Source organism: Myotis davidii, unplaced genomic scaffold, assembly GCF_000327345.1.
Source record: "Myotis davidii unplaced genomic scaffold, ASM32734v1 scaffold1525, whole genome shotgun sequence".
Classification (NCBI taxonomy): Eukaryota; Metazoa; Chordata; class Mammalia; order Chiroptera; family Vespertilionidae; genus Myotis; species Myotis davidii.
In genome coordinates this window covers 1,324,093-1,348,377 of record NW_006296279.1, presented here as the reverse complement: position 1 = coordinate 1,348,377, position 24,285 = coordinate 1,324,093, and the positions used below count along the sequence as shown (strand labels likewise).

At 38.9% G+C, this 24,285-nt stretch overlaps 1 protein-coding gene across 1 annotated transcript in view; it reads right to left on the bottom strand.

Moving 5' to 3' along the window:
- PPP2R5A (protein phosphatase 2 regulatory subunit B', alpha) overlaps positions 1-24,279 on the bottom strand; it is a 79,322-nt gene extending 55,043 nt beyond the window's left edge. The window contains exon 1 of the mRNA XM_006771275.2: positions 24,151-24,279. The gene's annotated coding sequence lies outside the window, so the exon portion shown is untranslated. The remainder of the gene's footprint in view (positions 1-24,150) is intronic.
- Positions 24,280-24,285: the final 6 nt, after the last annotated feature.

Here is a 24,285-nt window from a genome sequence, read left to right as displayed (position 1 = left end):
GGGGATGTCCAACTGACAGCTTAGGCCCGCTCAGGCAGTTAGACATCCTTAGTGCCCGCCACCTCCACTGCGTTTGCCAGCTGTGAGCCCGGCTTCTGGCTGAGCGGCACTCCCCCTGTGTGAGCGCACTGACCACCAGGGGGCAGCTCCTGTGTTGAGTGGGATCTGGCTGAAACCGGCTCTCTGACATCCCCCGAGGGGTCCCAGATAGCAAAAGGGCAAAAGCCAGGCCGAAGAACCCCACCAGTGCACGATCGGAGCCAGGGAGGGTTATGGGAGGTTGGCCAGCCAAGGAGGTACCGTGGGAGGGCTCCACGGTGTGTCCAGTCTGTCTCACCCAGTCCTGATCAGCTGGACCCCAGCAGCAAGCTAACCTACCGGTCAGAGTGTCTGCCCCCTGGTGGTCAGTGCATGTCATAGCAAACTTATATAGGATAATAAAAGCCTAATATGCTAAGTGTCTGGTTGTCCGTTCAACCAATCAAAGCGTAATATGCTAATGATATGCTACCGCTGCTCAACCACTCACTATGACACGCACTGACCACCAGGGGGCAGACAGTTGACTGGTTGACCAGTTGTTATGTCGTGCACTGACCACCAGGGTTCAGATAGTGAACTGGTTGACCAGTTGCTATGACATGTACTGACCACCGGGGGGAAGATGCTCCAACCGGTAGGTGAGCTTGCTGCTGGGGTCCAGCCAATCGGGACTGAGCGAGATAGGCCGGACACGCCCTGGAACCTCCCTGCAGTCCCTCCCCGGCTGGCCAACTTCCCATGTTCCTCCCCGGCCCCAATTGTGCACCAGTGGGGTCCCTCGGCCTGGCCTGCGCCCACTTGCAATCTGAGACTCTTCGGGGGATGTCGGAGAGACGGTTTCGGCCCGATCCCGCAGGCCAGGCTGAGGGACTCCACTGGTACATGAATTTGTGCACTGGGCCGCTAGTGTTATATAATGACCTGAAATACCAATTTACATTAATTTTTTAATAACATCACAGCTAAAGATTTAGTAAAAGTGCTATTATAAAAATACTAGAGGATCGAGGCATGAAAATTCATTCAAGAGTAGGCCTTCCTTCACCCAGCTGCTGGCACCAGCTTCACTCCAGCACCCAGGACCTGGGCTTCGCTCCAGCTGCAGCCACCAGACACTCAGGCCCGGCTCCTTTCCTCTGGCCACTGCTGCTAGGCACCTGGGCTGCTTCCCTCCAGCCACTGCTGCCAGGCACCTAGGACCCAGGCTTCACTCTGGCCCCGGCTTCATTCAGAAGGACATCTGGAATGATGCCTGGAAGGACGTTTGGTCTAATTAGCATACTACCCTTTTATTATTATAGATAACCAAATCTCCAATATAAAATTCTCGGCGTAAAAATTATGATACAAGAGAAGTGCAAAATCAAAGAATGATCTAAAAAACAAAATGTGCCTTGCTTTGCAAAATACATAATCCTATCTAATAATAAAGAAACATGGTAATTAACCATAACTTCGCTACCCTTCCCATTGACTAATCAGTGAGATATGCAAACTAACTGCCAACCAAGATGGCAGCTGGCGGCTGGCAGCCAGGCAACTGAAGCGAACAGGAGGCTTGCTTGCTCCAGTGAAGGAAGAAGCCAAGGTTCCCCGCCTGCCGCTGCTGGGCTCTGAGCTTGCACTCTAAGCAACTATTTTGCAATTATAGAAGTTAAACAATCCCCAGAAACCCGCTTTCAGCCGTCAGAGCTGGAGCGAACAGGACTGCAACAGTGTTACAATTATAGAACCCAAACAAATCCAGATACCTGCTTTCAGCAGCCGAGGTCTCAGACCTGGAGCCAAGCCTCAGAGCTAAAGCCGGCTCTCAGCTCCAATAACAGCCATAGAAGGTAAATAAATCCCAGAATAAAAACAAAAAAGAAAAGAAGGAGAGGTTGGGAGCTTCAGTCACCCACCAGCCTGAAAACGGCCCTCAGCCCCTCACCCAGACTGGCCAGGCACCCCAGTGGGGACCCCTACCCTGAAGGGGGTGTGACCAGCTGCAAATAGTCATCATCCCTTCATCCAGGCTGGCCAGGCACCCAAGCGGGACCCCCACCCTGATCCGGGACACCCTTCCAGGCAAACCAGCTGGCCCCCACCTGTGCACCAGGCCTCTATCCTATATAGTAAAAGGGTAATATGAAAACTGACCCTAACAGCAGAAAGACTGGGAATGACTGGTCACTATGACACACACTGACCACCAGGGAGCAGACGCTCAATGCAGGAGCTGCCCCCGCCCCCCCCGGTGGTCAGGGCGCTCTCACGTGAGAGGAGCTCTGCTGGTGGCAGGAGCCGCTCCCACCTCTGCAGCAGTGCTAAGGGTGTCCAACTGCTGGCTTAGACCCTTGCGGAGCAGACCTAAGCAGTCAGTCCAACATCCCCCAAGTCTCCTGGACTGCGAGAGGGCACAGGCCAGGCTGAGGGACCCACTACCCCCTGAGTGCATGAATTTTGAGCCTCTAGTATCCTATATAATAAAAGAGAAACATGCAAATTAATGATCTCTCCACTACACTCACAAGCCACACCCACAAGCCAATCAGGGGTAAGTATGCAAATAAACCCAACCAAGATGGCAGTGGCCACAGAGCTGGAGCAAACAGGAGGCTTAGGTTGCCCCTGGCAATGGAGGAAGCCAAACTTCCTCCATGCCCTGGCCGGCTGTGGGCTCCGCTCAAGGCTACAGAGTTTCAATTATAGAAGACAAATAAATCCCAGATACCTGCTTCCAGCCACTGTGGCCTCCGCTCAAGGAGAGTCTGGGAGCCCGGGTTGCCTGGGGCCGTGGCCAGCCTGCAAATTGCGATCAGCCCCTCACCCAGGCTGGCCAGGCACCCCAGCAGGGACCCCCACCCTGAAGGGGGTGTGGCCAGCTTGAAAACAGCCCTCAGCCCCACACCCAGGCTGGCCACGCCCCCTCAGTGGGGACCCTCACCCCATGGGGGGGCATGGCTGGCCTGCAAACCACCACAGGCCCCTCGCCCAGGCCGCCCCACACCTCAAGGGAAAAGCCATGGTGGCAGGGCTGAGGTAGAGGTGATTAGAGGCCAAGTGGGTAAGGCAGTTGTGGGTGATCAGGCTGGTGGGGGGCGGGGTTGTGGAGGTAAGCAGCCTAGCAGGGGGGCCATCTGGGGGCAAGCAGGCCATCAGTGGGGGTCAGTTGGAGGTGATCAGGACAGCAGGGGGCGCTGTTTGGAGTGAGCAGGCCAGCAGGGGGGCCGTTGGGGGTGATCAGGCTGGTTGGGGGGGGCATTTGGGGGCAAGCAGGCCGGCAGCAGAGGGCAGTTGGGGGTGAGCCGGCCGGCAGACAGAGTGGTTAGGGGCAATCAGGCAGGCAGGTGAGCGGTTAGGAGCCAGCAGTCCCGGATTGCGAGAGGGATGTCCGACTGCCAGTTTAGGCCCAATCCCTGTAAACCGGCAGTAGGACATCCTTCGAGGGGTCCCAGATTGGAGAGGGTGCAGGCTGGGCTGAGGAACATCCCTTCCCCTGTGCATGAATTTTGTGCACCAGGCCCCTAGTTAGTTTAAATCTGACTAAAAGATGAGTTTTTTACATGCATCTTAATTGTCTTCCACTTTATTATGACTGAAATTTGATGCCACTAAAAAAATTCTTACCACTGTAGAAATCCCTGAGTCGTCTTAGGCAGAGGGAGAACCAAGACAACTCTATGGAAATAAGGGAGTTCATCTTTGGAGAATTATTAACACAACTTTTAAAACTCACAAAAGCCCTGCTAGGTCATCCCTAATCTCTAAATTATTGTGTTGTTTGTTTGTTTTTCAATACCAAACTTGAAGATGTATCTGCTTACACTTCAAAAATGTTGCTCTAAAGAACTGTTTTTACAAAGTGTGAGTTGCAACCCATTGGTTGGTAGTAAGATTGTTTTACTGGGTCACAAGCAGAAATTTAAAAAATATATAAAATATCAGCATGTTGCACGTAAGAGTATTATTTCATCAAACTGTATATGAGTACCAAGTTGTAAAATTAAGTGTTTCTTACTATAGTTTGTAGTAAAAAAAGTTTGAAAGTGCTGTACAATATGTAAAGTACTATACCAGTAAGATACCACACTACATAGCATGCCCCAAATCACAAACCAAATCTGCAATGCACCTGAGATTCAAATCACCTAGAATGCAAAAGTATGACTATACTTACTGTCTTTGAAATATCAATTGTTTCTTTAATAGCTATACTCTAAATTTTTACCCACTTAGAAATTCACAATGCATATTACTTTAAAATGTCAAATTTATCTCCTCCTTCATTCAAAATAAAAGTAAACAAACAAAAATATATAAACCTACAATAACAAAGAGAATAGAAGAATAGGCCCCTAGGCAACAAACTTCAACAAATTCCTGGAAAATTCAAAATACATGAAGAAGTGGTAAGTGACAAAACCAAAACAGAGAAAGTCACATCTTAGAATAAACAGGGAATTGCAGACAAGGTTCCTATAGAAGTCCAGATTAGAAAAGCCTGATGAAATAGAGGTTGGGATTAAAATATAAACTGAAAATAGGGGAATTATATAAATCTATAAGCTAAACACTCTGCTACTCCACTCCAAAAGACAGTCAAGCACTCATACTCTAGGCAAATATTGGTAAAAGAAAAATAAAAAGGAAGGTTTTTGAAGAAAATGTGTAGTTCCAGAGAGTAATACATTCTAGCTTTTACCTAATTTGCTGCCCAATTATTCTAAGAAAAGCAGATAATATACCCCATCCAACTTCTAAAGTAACTTTTTGTTCACTAATACACATTAATAGAAAATAAAGATTGCCAGAGACTCAAAGAAAGCCTATATAAGAAAGAAAACTATATAAACGGGGAAAAAAAGACCCAAATTGAAGGGATAATTTAGCATATCACTGTGAAATTTAAGATTTAAAAGAATTACAAAAGAACCAGAGACAGATTATCCATCAGATACATCAGCAAGAGTGACGCCAGAAGACAACGTGGCTATGCCATTAAAATTCTAATGCCATCTCCAACATTTACAGGGAACTCATACAAATTAACAAAAAGAAGATAATCCAATCAAAAATGGGTAACAGACCTAAATAGATTACTTTTGGTAAGAGGACATAAGGAAGGCCAAGAGATATGAAAACATGCTCAAAGTCACTAATCATCTGAGAGACGCAAATCAAAACGACAATGAGGTTCCATCTTACACCTGTCAGAATGGCTGTCAACAAATCAACAAATGACAAGTGCTGGCGAAGATGCAGAGAAAAAGGACCCCTCCTCCTGCTGGTGGGAATGCAGACTGGTGCAGCCACTGTGGATAGCAGTATGGAGTTTCCTCAAAAAACTAAAAATGGAACTCCCATTTGACCCAGTGATCCCACTTCTAGGAATATATCCCAAGAAACTAGAAACACCTATCAGAAAGGATATATGCACCCCTATGTTCATAGCAGCACAATTGACCATAGCTAAGATTTGGGAACAGCCTAAGTGCCCATCAGCAGATGAGTGGATTAAAAAACTGGTACATCTACATAATGGAATACTACACTGCTATAAAAAGAAGGAATTCTTACCATTTGCAACAGCATGGATGGAACTGGAAAGCATTATGCTAAGCAAAATAAGCCAGTCAGAGAAAGATAAATATCAGATGATCTCACTCATTTGTGGAATATAATGAACAACATAAACTGATGAACAAAAACAGATCCAGAGACAGAGAAGCACCGACCAGACTGTCAAACCTCAGATGAAAGGTAAGGAAGGGTGAAGGTTTAATACCTTAATCAATAAAGAAAAAAAATTCTAATGTCAATAGAGAACTCTGTAACTAGCCAATAACTATCAGTAAAGCACTAAGCATTCAATAAGGGCATTTTCAGACCTGCAAAAACAGTACTTGGAAAATTTAGCAACCTCACAACCTTGCTTCGGAATTTATCTGAGGATATGATGCAGCAATAAGGGGAAAAGAGAAAGGAATAACGCAGCGGTTATCAACCTGTGGGTCGCGACCCCTTTGGCGGTCGAATGAACCTTTCACAGGGGTCGCCTAAGACCATCCTGCATATCAGATATTTACATTATGATGCATAACAGTAGCAACATTACAGTTATGAAGTAGCAACGAATATAATTTTATGGTTGGGTCACAACATGAGGAACTGCATTTAAAGGGCCAGAAGGTTGAGAACCACTGGAATAAGGGAAGCCACCCAGAAAAGCAATGAAGACCTAGAGAGCACCTGGGCCATTTAGAGCAGGAGGAAAAAGACCACATTAAAGTGGTCTCTACACAAAGATGAACAGCATATCTCATATACGGAGATCTGGAGGGGGAAAAATTGAGAGTATGTTAAAGGTACAATAAAAGAAAGAGACCCAATCAGAAACTCTAGGAAATCCTTAAAAATCTATGTAAGGAGATGTAACAATACATGGTTCTAAAGTCTATACAGTCACACAACATAAATCTTGTTAACCGACTTTCAACTTTTAGAATTAACTTGTAACTCACAGAAAACTTTATAGCTATAGAAAATGTTACAAAACTTAAAGTTAAGAGTGAAAGGAGAGGAGGTGAAACTGAGTGGCACTTTCCAATTCACTTCTAATTAATCCCCCCTTTCATATACTATAACAGCTGATACTTAAAAGTCCCCTGAATGGTCTGTTCACACATGCACTGGTTGGAATGTACTCTCCCATCATCATTCTTCATTCTCTTCAGAAGTAAATAAATGCTATGCCCATCAAACACTAACCAGTAAGAAAAACTTAATGGAACTGAAGTCTATCAGAACCATTAAACACAACTCTATGCCTTATTGTAAGATAGAGAATCAGGCAGGATATTTTAGCCTAATACTATTAAATATTCATAAGACTTCCCTTGTTCTCAATCCATGCTTAAGTGTCCACAAATTATCTGACACCCCTCTCTTCAAAAGGTGAAGTTTATTTCTATTTATTTGCAGGTGAGCTGGACATAGTGACTTGCTTCTAGAGAAAAGTCAGTATTTTAAAAGTGATGCTACATGACTTTCAGGTCTTGGTCATAAAAGTGAGGCTACATGACTTACAAGGCTGATTCCTCCTGAAAAGATCCAGAGTCACAAAAGTTCTCCAGGTACACAGAATAAATTATTTGAGGAAAATAATACCTATGTAGTTGAGTGTACAGCCTGGATGACTACACTGATTCATTTGATAATAGCAAACTTTGTAAGAAATTTCTGAAGTAAATTAAAATCTTTAGGAAAACATTGTAAGGATGTTTAACATTGTGCTCTTTGGTGTTAGTTTATGAAACCTATTAAGGAAGACTGTACCATTAAATCAAGAAATCTTTAAGTTTGCCAACAAGCATGACATTCATGATAAATTTCCAAAGTCTGAATCTATTCCTCTGACGTATACACTCAGACACAAGGTTTCTTTTTATCATACACAATACAAATACAAATTAGCCAAGCTCATAACAGTTATAAATGCCAATTTATTAATTTAGGATGAGAAATTATTCCTATGTATATTAGAATATTCTAATTATGTGTTCTGAAAGCAGACCTACAGGAAAAGCCAAATCATAATCACAATATTTGATATATTAATTTTCTGTTGCTTAGTAACAAATTATCCCAAATTTAGTGGCTTGAAACAATAATAATTATTACCCCATCAATTCTTTGGTCAGCGATTCAGATAGGACACAGCACGGACAACCTATCTCTGCTCCATAATGTCTAAGGCCTCAGCTAGAAAACTAGAACGCTAGGGGCTAGAATATCCTGTGAAGGCTAAGTCACTCATGTCAGCCAGTTGATTCTGCTTCTGGACTAGCTGGGAGTACCAGAACAGCTACAAATAATCTCCCTAGGCCTGAGCTTCCTTATGATATGGATGTCTGGGTTCTAGTAACAAGTAGTTTAAGAGGTCTAACAAAAGGTAAGCATGACTTTTATGAGGTATATGGAAGATATAAATAACAGATATACCATATTTATGGATGAGAATACTCAATGTCTTCCCCAATTAATCTATAGTGAATGCAACTTGTATTGCAACATGGTGTTGCAATCAATCAACAGGGTGTTTTATTGGAAATTAAAGAGTTGCTCTTAAAATTTACTTGGAAAAATAAAGTGTCAAGAATAGTCAAGATGATTTTTAAGAAGATAAAGAAGGGAGGAGTCACCTTATCACAGAGTAATTAAAACTACATGACACTGCGCAGGCACAGACAAAAAGACCACTGGAAGAAATAATAAGGCCCCTAGAAACATGCCAGTGTACATATATAGAAGGTTAATATATAATAGAGTTAGTGTGTTGTTGTTTTTAATGTCAGTAGGGAATTTTAAAAAATCGATAAGTGATGTTAGGACCACTGGCTATTCATATAAAAAAATTAGACCCCCCCTTCACACTATTTACAAAAGCTATTTACTAAAAAACTAAATGTGAATAGGAAAACTGTTAAGACATTTAGAGTTTTATAACCAATTCTGAATTGTTAGCTAGAACATCTACAGAAAAGAACATTACAAATCAATAAAAAGGTAAAAAAAATCTATAGAAAAAAAGAGTACATAAAACATAAATGACCGATAAGCACATGAAAAAGAAAGGCAGAAAATCTAAGTATCTACAACTATATATATGAACTTAGGTATGAAATGCCATACATCATTTCATACCAACTGGATAAGGATGACAAAACGTGTGGATAAGACCCCTGTTTCTATCAAACTAGCCCTCCCAATGTAAACTACTAAAAACGAGATCAGGACTACTGAGGTGGCTGAAATTTGCATGGAAAAGTAGTAGAAAGAAGGGAACTGCATACAGAAGAAATTTTCCATTTTCCTATTCATAATGAAGTGATGATTTGACTTTTTTATTCTATTTACGTGGCAAATCATTTAACGTAAAACCAGCCGAGATTCCTGGCATAAATCCCACATGATCAGGATGTATAATATTATTTTTAAGTTTCTCAAGACTTCAAATACCAAACAGAAAGAACACTGAAATTTTAATATAGTCATTATCATAAAGCCTTTCTCTTCGTGCCCATTTTCATAAAATTCAATGTAATAAACTAAACTTAGGAATAACCAAATTATTTCAACTTGTCCATTGTTAATATCCTTTTTTACATCTAATAAAAATAGTTTGAAGTACCAAGTACCAGATATCCTAATATTAAAACTTAATCAGAAATAAGTTTTATAGGTATAATTTTGCTTAAAGGAAAAAGATACATATTGCCAACTACTGCTGCTCACATATTTGAAATCTGAAGTAAGATCTCACATAGGATTCATGCTACAAATTACAGAACAAGCACCGTATCATAGCAACCCAGCAATACCACTACAGTGACACGCTGAGGATGCAATCCAAGATTCTAATTTAAGAAACTGGCACAGAATATAGGACATGTAGCTTTTTCTGGCAATATCCCTAGAACATTAATAACTAAGTCTAAAATCAGTTTTTATTTGAAACTTTAAAGGATCAAGCTATTATAAAGTAACAATGGAAACATTTATTAACAAATGATTCACAGCATTGTAACTAAATATGACTTAGTTAAGGATCTACTATTTCATTACAATTGAAAAATTTAGGAAATTCAAATACATACACCCTACATGTCTAATATATGAATGTATATTGTTTTAAGAAAACTCCCAGAATACTATCTAAAACTCAGAAGAGCATAAATACTGCCACACTTTACTATTCACATGTGAATATATCCACAACTATTGCATCATAGCATTAAAACATATTGTTCAAGTTTTATTTCAAAAGAATTAACTGTGGTATCTTTTGTATTTAAAAACCACTTCTGATAAGAGAAAAAAAGTATAACAAAAAATGAAGATTAGGTAAATGGGACATGTTATATTAGAAAGCACAATACTGAAAAACAAAGTGTCTCCTGGTAAAATAAATGGAACATTTGTGTCATCTGCTTAATTCAATTTGAATATAAAACCTGCCATTTATCAAATAAAACAGGTTTTAGAACCATCTTTGTTTCTCATTTGGGACTTTGGTGAACAAGAAGTATTAGAGAGGTCTTTATAGACAGAATGAAGGGCTGGAGCTGTTTTCAGTTTTGATGGCTGTGGTAAGGTTCCATCTTACAGCTACTCCCACCTGTAGCTCCTAAGAAACACCTGCTACCATGTTAAGGGAAAAGAGTACGCACTTTAACAAGATTCTTCAAGTCTCTAAAGCAGGGCCAGAGGTCTATAAACACCCCATTTCCCTCTAGCAATAGACCATAGGTAGGATTCAAGGTGGTAGTGGTAGTGGTGGGGAATCCCAGAACCCTGAAATTATATACAAAATAATGTATATGATATTTTCTGAGATGATGCATTCCTTTAAATGGCTTTTTAAAGAGACCATGTGTAACCTCCCCAAAATAAAATACCAGTACTCCTAGAAATTGTTTCCTTTCCTTTTAATATAAGGAATATTTATAATCAAGGTTTAGAATTATTTGATTCATTTCCAGAAATAAAAAATTTTAATCAGAAGTAATTTTAAACTGATTTTAATTTTTTCTTTCAGAATTTTGCTATTTATAATATTCTATTAAAGTAAAAACAGTAAGTTTACAAAACAGCATATATATGATTCCACTGATGGAAAAATACAGGAAGATGCTCAAAATTTAAGAGAAATTTCCTCTGACTGGGGATTTTGATTTTCTATCTTTGTAAGATTCTTTTTTGACTTGTTTTTAACAGTGAATCTTTACACTTTTACAAGAATAATAAAGTCATTATAAAGGAAGTAAGATAGTTAAGAATATGACATTTCTCATTGCATAGTCTTTAAATGAGTTTATTTTAGAAAACCATGAAAACTGAGACTCACTCATGACTCAGAGCAAGTATTGTATCCTAAAATAGTAATTCCTATTCCACAGAAGTTACTTTACTAGACCTTAAAAAAAAAAGTTTGCAAAATATGTTATGTGTAACCCAGGTGTCCCAAATTAAAGACAGAATATTAAAATATATGAAATATCAAAACCAGTGCCTATTTAGTAGCTAGGTAAAAGTTGAGTTTTTTATTTTTATTTATTTTAGAGAGGAAAGGAAAGGAAAGGAAAAGACAGAAATATCAATGACGTGAATTGATTGGCTGCCTCCTGCAAGTCCCACACTGGCGATCAAGCCCGCAACCTGGGCATGTACCCGACTGGAATCGAACCCAGGACCCCTCAGTCTGCAAGCTGACGCTCTATCACAGCCAAACCACCTAGGGCAAGTTGAGTTATTTTTACCTTTCCTACATGAATGACTGAACTTTCCTATGAAGATAATGACTGAAAATACAATGCACCTTAGCTTAAAAGCACTTCATTGTTACATTTGCTACTTTATTTCCACTTTGTATTCAAATTTAAGCTGGTTCATTCACTGGAAACACAAATGTATGTAGAAAACTAAAAATAACTTAAGAAGATAACATGTTGTCTAATTTCAGTTTTTCTAGAGGTTTTAGCAGGAGACTACAATAAAGCCATAGATAAATTAGACCAAATGACTTTGAAACCAAGTCTCAGTCAACTTGCCCCCATTTATTTTCCTCCCTCAAATTGGGAAATAATGATCAGAAAGACACTGCTATGTTAACATGCCCACAGTTAAAAAAACAAAACAAAAAAACAAAGTTTCAAAAACTGTATACATAGCTTGTGAAAATGCGATTAAAATATACCTATCGCCCTGACCAGTTTGGCTCAATGGAGAGAGCGTCCGCCTGTGGATTCAGGGGTCCCAGTTTCGATTCCAGTAAAGGGCATGTGCCTTGGTTGCGGGTACATCCCCAGTAGAGAATGTGCAGGAGGCAGCTGATCGATGTTTCTCTCTCATCCATGTTTCTGGCTCTCTGTCCCTCTCCCTTCCTCTCTGTAAAAAATAAAATATATTTAAAACAACAACAACAACAAATTTGGTTTTAAAAATATATATATATACCTATCACTTCTAACAGAGAAGCAAAAATAAGTAGTCTAATCAATTCTTCATATTTCATAATTCCTCAAAACCACTAACTACAGATTATAATTCAGACTGAGTAGCATCTCCAAATCACAAATCTAGCTCTGACAAAAATGTTCTGAATGATTAAAAGTTCACTTCTTGTTTCTTAGTACTCATTCATAAAACAAATGCTCTCCAATAAAATTTTTCTTTACTTAAAAAGAGAGGAACAGTGCTAAAAGAGAGACCCCAAAGAAGATCAATAAAACATTTTTATATCAAAAGAATTTAAAAAATAAAGATCCCATGCTTTAAAGCAGGGGTGGGAAACATCCAGCACTCAGGCCATATAAGGCCCACAAAATCTTTTGGTCTGGCCCTACCAAGGCATTAGGGTGAATTAATTAAATGTTTGACCAAATATAGCAGGCTACTTTTTAAGTTGGTAATTTTGTATAGCCCTCAAATGATGTTATAAATATCCAAATGGTTGTTGGCAGAAAAAAGGTGCTCAACTCCTGCTTAAAAGATTCTTAAAATACCTACGTTCAATACTGGCCTACTTGCCCAGGACCTAAAAGAAATCAGTATGTTGGTAAGGTATTCAATTACAAATATTTATCCTTTGCATTGTTACAAGACAGGTGCTAATTTTGCTTTAGTGCAGGAAATACACATCTGCAATTTATAGTTAAGAATCAATAACCCGTTGAGAAGATATTGAGCTATAAATGACTTGCACAAAAATATAACCTGTTTTAGTTTCTACATCAACAAAATTCGAAGTTTGGGTCTTAATGTAAACTTACTTAGTTATAAATCATTATAAAACTGTGATTTATTGCATGACACAAAATGGTGTTTTTCTTTAAACTGGTGGTAAACCTAAAGCAGGGGTTCTCAAACTACGGCCCGCGGGCCACATGCAAATACAAATATTGTATTTGTTCCCGTTTTGTTTTTTTACTTCGAAATAAGGTATGTGCAGTGTGCATAGGAATTTGTTCATAGTTTTTTTTTTTAACTATAGTCCGGCCCTCCAACGGTCTGAGGGACAGTGAACTGGCCCCGTTTAAAAAGTTTGAGGACCCCTGGTCTAGTGGACCAGGGAGATGGATCCCTAACTGCAAGGCCCCTCAGCAGCTTAGGACTACCTGCTGCCCCAAGGCACCAAACTGGAAAACAGGTGTGTGCCGGAAAGATTTTCAAAATGGCCAATTCTTGACCACAGTGCCGAATTGATGTCCCTGGACTCTCAGCAACACTCTCACGAACTGCTTCGATGCGGCTGCTCAGGCAATAACAGTTAATGGTGCTCGCTACCGTGACATGATAATCCAGTTTGGTATTCCATACATAACCCTATACTGTATACTTTATGAATCAATAAAAAATTTACAATTTTTAACTATAAACCTGTGTTTTCTATCAAAATTACTTCTTGCGTGAATTTTGGGACACCCTTTATCTACCCAGTGATCTAAACTAAAACATCTGGGAATCATCCTTGATTCATATCTTTCCTTCTCTGTCTCCTTCCCCAACCTCAAAAATAAAATTCATTAACAAGTCCTATCCAAGGTGTACCTCAAATACATATTTTCCCCATCTCTACTGCTACTACCCTACCTAGCCCAAGCCTACTGTGTCTCATCTAGCCTATTATAATAACATACTAACGGATTTTCCTCCTAAAAATCTTGTTACAATCCATTCTCCATTACGGCAGCTAGAGTGATATATGTGTTTTTAACTGTCAAGTTTCCTGAAAAAGATGTCCAAACTTACTGACTTGGCTTTCACAATTTTCATTCACTCCTCACCTTATGAAAATTTCAAGTCTATCAATTCTCTAAAATGCCTCTCAAGTCACCAATGTTGCCTAAAGATTACCAAACCCATGGAAACTTTTCAGTTATTTATCTGACTTGTCAACAGCTTTTTTCACTGTTACTAACCCGGGCCCCCATTTTTTATTTTATTTTATTTTTATTTTTTAAAATATTTTATTGATTCTTTACAGAGAGGAAGGGAGAGGGATAGTTAGAAATGTTGATGAGAGAGAAACATCGATCAGCTGCCTCCTGCACACACTCTACTGGGGATGTGCCCGCAACCAAGGTACATGCCCTTGACGGGAATTGAATCTGTGACCCTTGAGTCCGCAGGCTGACGCTCTATCCACTGAGCCAAACCGGTTAGGGCTGGGCCCCCATTTTTTAAAAGATTCTTTCCTGGACTGCTTTGTCTCTACTCTCTCCTGTCCTCCTTTGCCTCCACCTCAAGCTGTCTCTCTTGCCTTTTTCTTTGATTGTCCACCTAAATGACGGTATTCCTTGACCTCTTCTCATCCTATACATTTTCAGTGGGCAGTTGCTTCTACTTACATTGCTTCAAATGCCATCTTTAATCTAAAGCAGTGGTTCTCAACCTTCCTAATGCCTCGACCCTTTAATACAGCTCATGTTGTGGTGACCCCCAACCATAAAATTATTTTCGTTGCTACTTCATAACTGTAATTTTGCTACTGTTATGAATCGTAATATAAATATCTGATATGCAGGATGTATTTTCATTGTTTGCGACCCACAGGTTGACAACCACTGACTAAAGACGCCCAAAGTATCTCTAGTGCAGGTCTTTCTACTTAAGCTCCAGACCCAAATATCTAACTTCCTATTAGACAGCTTCACTTCAGTTTCCCACAAGCATTTGGATCTTTCCAACAAGAACCCTTCTTTCCTCCAAAAAAACCTGCTATCATTACCTCTAGCTATCCAAGCTGGAAATGTGTCATCATTGATTCTTCCCTCTCACCAACGCCTGTCTATAATACCACTCCATCTCCACTTAAGCAAGGCCACCTTCATCTCTTGTCTGGATTACTGTGCCAGCATCCTCTCTAGTGTTCCATAATCCCATTTCTCAATACACTCTTCATACTACTGTCAGGAATAAATGCAATATGTGGCATCAGACTATGACCTAGCTCCTAATTGATACTCCAATCTCTTCTCTAGCCAGTTTCCTATTACAATAGCCTCTATCACAGCCACAGAGACTGTTAACAGTTCCCCGAATATGCTATGCTCACTTACCTGTGGGGCTGCACATACTGTCATTTAGGTGGACTTGTTAAACAAATCAGTCTTTTAGGTTTTAGTTTACCTTTCACTTTCTCCAGGAAGCTTTCCCTGATCTTGCTCCTCATATATCAAAACTGGGTCGGGCCCCACACATGCTCCCCTGGCCTCTTACTGCTTACTCGTATCACAACACTGAGCACACTAATTTAAACTGCCTGCTTGCATGTCTATATTGCCCAATTGGAATCTCCTAAAGACAACTCCAAAAGAAAATATATTCATCATTTTACTTCCTTTACTAAATTTTAATCTCTTCAATGGTTCACCTAAATTTTATGCACTATGGACACCAAAGAGAAGAAAATATTTCTGTACTAGATTTTGAAAGCAAAATATGTATTTAGTTTCTCAGCAAGCAAACAAAATCTTTTTCCTGTGGCCAATTAAAAGAAAAAATGGCAGTGCATGTTTTCTTAAAAAGCAGATACATAATCTTACAGAAGTTATATCATATTTTACTTATGATTTCAACAAATGTTTATCTCTAGAAAGGTCTGTTTGAAAAATTATGTTTAAAAAAACACACCGAGTTTTGCTAAATCAAAATTCAGAGTTTACAACACAAACTGTCTCATCTTTTTCACTTTATCAATTTAGAGACATGCGATTAACAATGAGTTCAAATAATCAACTTCTGATGATAGCTGTAATTCTAGAATAACCTTTACCAATGAGTGTGAAACAAAGCCAGAACCAATTAAACAGAGAAAATGTATTAACTTCGAACCTATATTTAAGATTTGGTATTCTTGAGCTACAAGTTCTAAGCCCAGTCATTAAGAAATTGTTGTTTCAGACATTTAACATCTTTTTAGCTGTTGTCTATACAGTTTGTTCATTAAACAAAATCTGAGAATATCTAAGCTAAAGAAAGCTCTATACTTTCCACTCTACCTTAAAGAAAGCTTCACTGATGAAATGACAACATAGCTATTAATTTAGAACAAGAGTGAAATTAATTCCCAATACAGGTTAAACTAGAGTAACTTCTGTGATCCCAAGACTCAACTAGATATAACATCACAGTAAGGTTATAGAGGTGCAATTAGCGTCACCACTCCGGTAGGAGGAGTGTGTTCCCAATAAATCCCTTGCCTTTAGGACTGGAGTTAGAGATATGTTCTTTGAATTTTATCATGTGAGACCATCATATTCAGCAAACTACCCCTGGCCCCCCAAAATCATACTAGGTTTCTTTTGGAAGTGTGATTCAAACTGCAGGATTTAGAAAACTCATTATTACTCACTCTAAAAGCCTATATAAACAAGTTCCTGTAAGGAAGAGTTCAAAAAGATATGCATACAAAGTAGGTTTGAAGCTGCTTATTAGTCAATATCCTGCTCAGACAAGTAAAGTTTATTTTGCATAAACCTAGCCTGTCATGTAAAATTCTTTCAGCAAAGCATTTAGATTCCTTGTTACATAATAATACACTAAAATGATATATTTCAAATCTCCTATCTCCTTCAAGGACATCCTTACAAATAAAGATTGAATCTCAAATTTAGAAATTACTGCAAACTAATTATGTAAGTTTATTCAATGTTTATATATACATGTCCACATTTGGGAGTCAACCCAGCTATTTCTTTTCCACATAAACCTGACACAATACCTTTCCTAGCAAGAAACCTATCAATAATGTTACCTGTCACTTACACCAGTCATTTGCAAAGCACAAAATATTAAGAGCAAACAATTCTTTGTTTTAAACCTACATTTACTATTTTCTATCATAGTATTAAAAACCTAGAATTTATTTACTTTAACATCTTGAACCAGATTTAGGCAAAATATATTTAAACAAGCAAAAGACAAGAGAACCAATCTGCTGGAAGATAGCATCAATCATCATTGAAAGAAGTACAATCAATAATGGGGTGGGGGTGAAAGGGAGGTGGAGGTAGTAAAAGGAGGAGGGCCAGAAGACAACCAACAGGCAATTCCTTCATCAAAACAATGATTCTGTCTAGAAAACCAATTTATTATGCACAGAATACAGTGCTTTGTAACACATGGGTTGTGAAAACACAGGTGACTTCTTTCACATAAATTTTACCATCTTATTCTGAAGAGAGAACATATCGCTACATTAACAATGGAATACTGACTCAAAACAGCAAATCAACAAATACAGGCATTATTCAAACTGGTTAGCAGAAAGGTCAGGGATATGGATGGAATATAAGCAGCTCCAGGTTTTTGCTGTCCTACCTTCAATAAAAAAGCTGTGGTCAAGATTAAGATGATAGTGAAAACACTCTGAAGGAAAACATTTCTTTTTTAAAAAAATACATTTTAACTTATTTTAGAGAGCAATATCGATTGGCTGCCTCCTGCACGCCCCTGATGGGATGGAGCCCAGTGAGTCCGAAACCCAGGCATGTGCCCTGTCAGGGAATCAAACCAGCCTCAGTGCACAGGACAATGCCCAACCAACTGAGCCACAGTGGCCAGGGTGAGAAAAATGTTTCTTAATGCTAAATAAATACAAAGCATGCCCAAAACAGTTAAATTCAAAAATAGTTCATTTAATACCTGATATTCAACACATACAGTAGTAGTAATATTAATTCTAAATCTTCAAGAAGCAGAACAATGCTTTGAGCATACAGCAAATATTTTTACACTCCTAAGTCATTGGAATATTACCCTGAATGATGGGATTAAAATGAGACAAATCTCTATCGCTTTTACTTGACAGCTCAGCCACAGCTCCAAAAATCAAAAAGTAAAGAAAAACTGACCACTTAGTATCAAATTATAATAGTCCAGTTTTATGATAACTATAGAAAAATCCAAATACCGCATGATCTCACTCATTCATGGATAATAAAGACCATTATAAACATATTTATATATTTAAAAAGAAAAATCCAATAGAATCATTTCATCATACCTAAAACTCCAGAATCTTGGACAGCACTATCCCCTTCAGGAGAGCAGCTGATTAGCCACAGGGGGCAGCAAAGTTAAGAGAGTGAAAAGTAAATAGCAGGAGGTGAAGTGAGGGCAGGAAATGTTAATAAGGTGGTAATGAGCCATGAATATCGGAGAGAAAAGGACAATGTCTTAATTAATGAATTAAATCAATAGGCAGATAATGTTAAACCAGTGATTCTCAATCCTGGCTGCACATTAGAATCACCCCAGGAGCTTTTAAAAATACAAATGTCTGAATCCTATCTTAGACCAATTAATTTAGAATCTCTCTAGGGTAGAGAACTATTTTTTAAAGCTCTCCAAGTGCAGAGCCAGGGTTGAGAACCAGAGAGCTAAGCACATAAAAGTAAAAGTAAGCTGGTCTCTATCCCCAGCTTTTTACAAATTTTAAAAATTTATATTTAAAATATAAATCACAAAAATCTATTTCCCAAATGTGTTAATTTTGTTGATAAAGCTTTGTAATCCAAAGAGGGACAATAACTCATTAAGGACTAATTCATCTTTGTAATTTTATCAAGGGAAAGTATTATCAAGGGAAAACGATTAAACTGAAGTTCAAAGGTGTTAAACAACTGGCACACAGCAACTGTGAGTCATCAATGATGCAGGAAGACAACTCAAGTCCACTATTTATTGACAGGTGGTGCTCTATCTTAATGATCACACTATTTTAGTAAATACACTTTAGTGGATTATCACTTTATTAAATTTGACATTTTTGAAAATAATCCAAAATTCAATTAAGAATAAGAGGATGTAATAAAATTGGGAGAAAAGAAATTTGACCCTAAATAGCAATTCTGAAAACACTCAATTAGACAAATAAAAAAGTCTTCATGTGAAAACCAGCAATTGACCCTATATCAATTTCTCTAAGAAGTGCTATATATCCCGAAAAAGTTTTTTTTTTATATATTTTATTGATTTTTTACAGAGAGGAAAGGAGAGAGATAGAGAGTTAGAAACATCGATGAGAGAGAAACATCGACCAGCTGCCTCCTGAACACTCCCCACTGGGGGTGCGCCCGCAACCAAGATACATGCCCCTGACCGGAATCGAACCCGGGACCCCTCAGTCCACAGGCTGACGTTCTATCCACTGAGCCAAACCGGTTTTGGCCCGAAAAAGTTTTTAAAAATTACAAAATAAATCTTCCAGAAGAAATATGCCATTACTTCCAGGAAATAGTTCTAAAATGTTATATCCCTTTGTAAACAAACCTTTTTAACATATTCTGATGAATTTCAATTCTTGTTTAGTGCCATTTGATTACAAAAAGGGATTTGGAGCTTCGATGAAATGATTATTAACTTTGAGAAGATCTACAAACCTTAAATGTTGACTTAGTACTGTTTTCTCCTGACAAAAAAGTTAAGATAGTTACGAAACTTCAGATCATGTCAGTGTTCTTGTTCCTGTTACCCTAAAAGATCGCATAACTCAGGGGAAAAAAAATGTTTTTCCCGTAAAGATAAGCAAGGTGCTTCAAATCAACACCACTGTTACTGGCCTCCATAATTCCAGTGGGACCAGTTTCTAAGAATATACCAACAATAATCTGAGTGATTTGGAAGTTCTTCACCTCATCTGAAGGAGACTGCAATCTCAAAACCAGCTTCATTTCAGTTCTTTATTTACTGTCTCCTATGAGAAATGCACTTATACTTCTATATACTTCTACTGGTTAACTCAATTTCTTTGCTTGGTAAAAACTTCTAACTACAGCATTCAATATTTTAAAGAGTCTAACTCTACCCTACTTCCACTTCCACACTTATGTTGGAAAATGTTACAACTTCGCATAAATTGTACCTAAAACTGATTACAAATGAAAGCATACGTTAAGTACACTAGGAAAGTTTACAATTTATGTGAACGCTTCGTTTTAAAAAATATTTTTAATCTGGATTTTCAAATATTAAAGCAAATGGAAGCTAACATTCTTTGACTGCCTATTTTTAGGCACTTTAATTACATTATTTCAGTTAATCCCCATAATCCTGGAGACTGAAGGTATTATCCCCATTTTACGGATAAGGAAAACAACTCAGATTAAAAATCTGCCTGTGACTCAGAACTGACCGCATTGACCCAACTCGTTCTATCATACTGCTTCAAATTTTCATATAGATTAACAGCAAAAATAGTGAAATCATTTGACCTGGGTACCAGTGTTAGTTGCAACACCATCCAAATAATCACAGGCCTGAAACTAAGCTATTTAAAACTCAATTTTCTCATGGGTAAAATGGGAATAACATTGGTCTTACACAGAGTTACTGGGATGACCCAATGAAATATAATGTTTATAAAAAGACATTGAGCTTGTGCCTTGTCATACAACAGTAGGTGTGAAAAAGCAAGGCATAACAGATATGAAGAGTTACACACCTTGGGACTGTTTCACTTGTTATGAGTTATAATTTTTTAGAAAGTGTAAAATAATTTGTAAATGCTACATATTTTATAAATGTAAGACATCTACTATTTTATCAAACCAAACCTTCAGACTTAAAAATAGTTAAACAGCCGAAACCGGTTTGGCTCAGTGGATAGAGCGTCGGCCTGCAGACTGAAGGGTCCCAGGTTCGATTCCGGTCAGGGGCATGTGCCTGGGTTGCAGGCACATCCCCAGTGGGAGGTGTGCAGAAGGCAGCTGATCGATGTCTCTCTCTCTCATGGATGTTTCTAACTCTCTCTCTCCCTTCCTCTCTGTAAAAAATCAATAAAATATATTTTTAAAAAAATAGTTAAACAGCTCTAGCCAGTTTGGCTCAGTGGATAGAGCATTGGCCTGTGGACTAAAGGGTCCTGGGTTCAATTCTGATCAAGGGCATGTACCAAGGTTGCAGGCTTGATCCCTGGCCCTGGTTAGGGGGTGCATGCAGAAGGTAACCAATCGATGTGTGTCTCTCACATTGATGTTTCAGTCTCTTCCCCTGCCTTCCACTCTAAAAATCAATGGGAAAATATCCTCAGGTGAGGATTAACAAGAAATAAATAAAAAATTAAAAAATAAACAAGCCATTTTCTCTAAAAAAAAAAAAGTTAAACAGACTGAAAAACTTCCCATTGTGAATAACATATTTTTGAAGTTAAAAGTTTCCTAACTGTTGGTTACCAGAAGTTTAAGGTAGAAAAAAAGTCCTATACTACCATGAATTTAAATACAGAAAAAATTGATAAGATGCTCCTACTTTTGTTTTCTAGTACCTTGTTCTGAGCTGCTTATAAAATTAACATAACAAGAAACTTAAAAAGTGTTTTGAAAAAAAATTTTTGTTATACAATTTGAGACAGTTTAATTTTCAGGACCCTCATAATAACAGTTTCTCATTTTTAAAAAATTATTTTAACAAAGCTTATTAAATATTTAAAAATTTTTTTTTATTGATTTCAGAGAGGAAGTGAGAGGGAGGGAGGGAGAGAGAGAGAGACAGACAGACAGACAGACATCAATGAGAGAAAGAATCATTGATTGGCAGTCTCCTGCTCGCAACCACCTGGGGATCAAGCCCGCAACCTGGGCACGTGCCCTGACAGGGAATCGAACCATGACCTCCTGTTTCATAGGTCGATGCTCAACCACTGAGCCATGCCGGTTGGGCTATTAAATACTTTCTATAGCAAAACAGAAAATTTACTCTGAACATTTTCAACATTAAAATCTTGCAACCCACTTACTAAATGATTTTGCAAAAATAAACTTCTTAAAGATGAAAAAGCTGTCTTATTTTGTTAATTCTTACCCTTAGTAAGCTTTGAGGAAAATAGCAGGCACTTTTCCAGTTTAGATCCATGTGGACAAAGTGTTAACACAAGCAGGTAAAAGCACTAAAAAAATCGTGGATGCCTAGAGATATCTGAATCACTCCACAATAAGCTAATATTTCAGAGCTGAAGAAAAATTCTCTTTCATACACATACTGAAGGTCTTTCCACTGGTTTTTGTTAAGGCCACAAATGGAAAAACTACTGACAGAAAAAGCACAGAACGCTGTGGTATCAAGTACACTGCCAAAGTACCAAGTGAAGCAATTGAATTTTTTTTTAAATCACTTTTCAAGCATTTTGGCATCTGGAGTAAAAGTAGTTTTTCCTATTAGAGGTAATCCAAGTAAGGATCTTAATTTCCCTCAATCAAATTTGCATAAATTACATTTTCTTGCAAAATATATAGAAATAATCTAAGGTTCCACTCCTCTTTTTTTCCTCTAGCTGTGACCAAAATACTATAAATAAAACATTCAACGGCACCTTCAACTTCTTGAACTACATACCATATAACTTAGATGACTGACTGCATATTTTTGCCACTTAAAAAACAAAATGTATTAATGCTGCATCTCATGGCTTGAACCATGTTTAACACTCAATTATTTATATTAAGTAAAAGTAAATATTATACTAGTAAGAATACTGAAGAACTGCAATACCTTACTAAAAAGCAAATTATGTATATATGAAAGGAAAACACTAGCACTAAACCTTCAAACTGTAAAAACAATTCAACAATTTAATGAAGAAATCAGTAATATAAAACTATGATTTTGTAATTAAGTTTAAGATTTAAAATCCATGAATAGCAATCCATAATAGGTAAGATGATATTCTTTTATAGCTATGACATCACTCAAGAATTGAGGTCTTAGTAATGCCTACCTTGTGGTTTATCAATTGACTACAATATATAAATTTTAAATTTTGTATGCTAAAAAGCAAGTTATAAATGCAGCAGCACAGGCTACATATATCTTAAATAAAACCTTCTTTTAAAAGCCAGTTTGATTCTGGCTATGGGATGCTCTTGACTTAGAAGCAGGGCCATGTACGGTCTGAATGGGGTTCCAGAGCTATTGTATGTAGGTCAACTGTGATTTGATCTGGGGTTTTCTTTAGACTCATCGCCAAACGAAGGCTGGATTCATAGGCCCAAAGAAAAATCAGAACCAGAATGGCCTTGAAGAGGATAAATGGATTGAAAAATCTGCTGAACATTTATCTATTTTGGTATAAACCTTTAATTTCCTGGCCTTGCAAAACAGATGATCTAGATTTCTATCAGGTTTCTGTCGTCGAAAAACTGTTTTAACTAGGAGCATTATCATCTTGTTCTATTGATGATTGCGATCTCTTAAAAACGAAGACATTAATTCACACAGATTAAACGAGAACACCGGGAAACAATTTATTAAAAATCCTCTAAACTTAAATGGGAAAAGTAAGTGAGCCAAGTTCTCCTGCAAGGCATCAGGCGCGGGACACCAATTTGAGTTACTGTGCAAACCGACCACGTCCCAGTAGTTGCTCAGCGAACTAAGTTCCCATTCCCTTGCAAAGCAACACTCAACTCACTCCTTTATCCGTCTCCACATTTACCGCGTACAACGTCTCAAAGTATGTTGTCTTTCCCGTCTTTGGGCCAAAAGATAACACCGGAACCTAGCGACCCCGTTAATAAGACACTGTACCGCTCAGATATTTTAGGCTTTTTCGTTCTCAATGTATCGAAAGGCCAGGTAACTTTTGTTTCCATTTAGGATTCCGGGTCCGTCAGGCTCTTCGGAACAATCAATGGGAGGGAATTAGGCGAGGGTGGGTACGTAGAGACGCTTATAAATGGAGAAGTAAAGGACGAGCTCCTGTCCGAAAAGAGGTGGTGGGTGCCGGGAGAGTGAAGGTCGGGAGGGCAGACAGGTTGTCTAAAGCCAGACGGGGAAAGGCCAGCCTCGGGGAGAGGGAAGAGCCCCTCGCCGGACGCACTGGGCGGGCTCCCATAGCGAGGGCAGGTGAGCGAGCGCGCAGGTGCGGGTCAGCCCGCTCCTCTCAGGTGGGAAGAGTGAAGGGGAATCGGGGCAGAAAAACAAGCAACTCCGCACAGCAAACCTGTTGGAACCGGAGGGGGAGGGGTGCCGAGGCACCGCGGGGAACGCGCCTGGCACCGCCCGCCCCAGCTGGGCAGCGAGCGCCCCAGAAGGAAATGGCTCTGCGGGCGCCGCCGGCAAACTTACCTTTGAGTTGGGGCAGGGGCTGCAGCTCCACGGGGCAGCCCTGGCTGCGGAACTGCGACGAGCCCTGAGAGCGCTTCTGCCTCAGCGCCTTGCGCACCGATTTCCGGGTGAAGCCGTCCACTTTCTCCGAGGCCG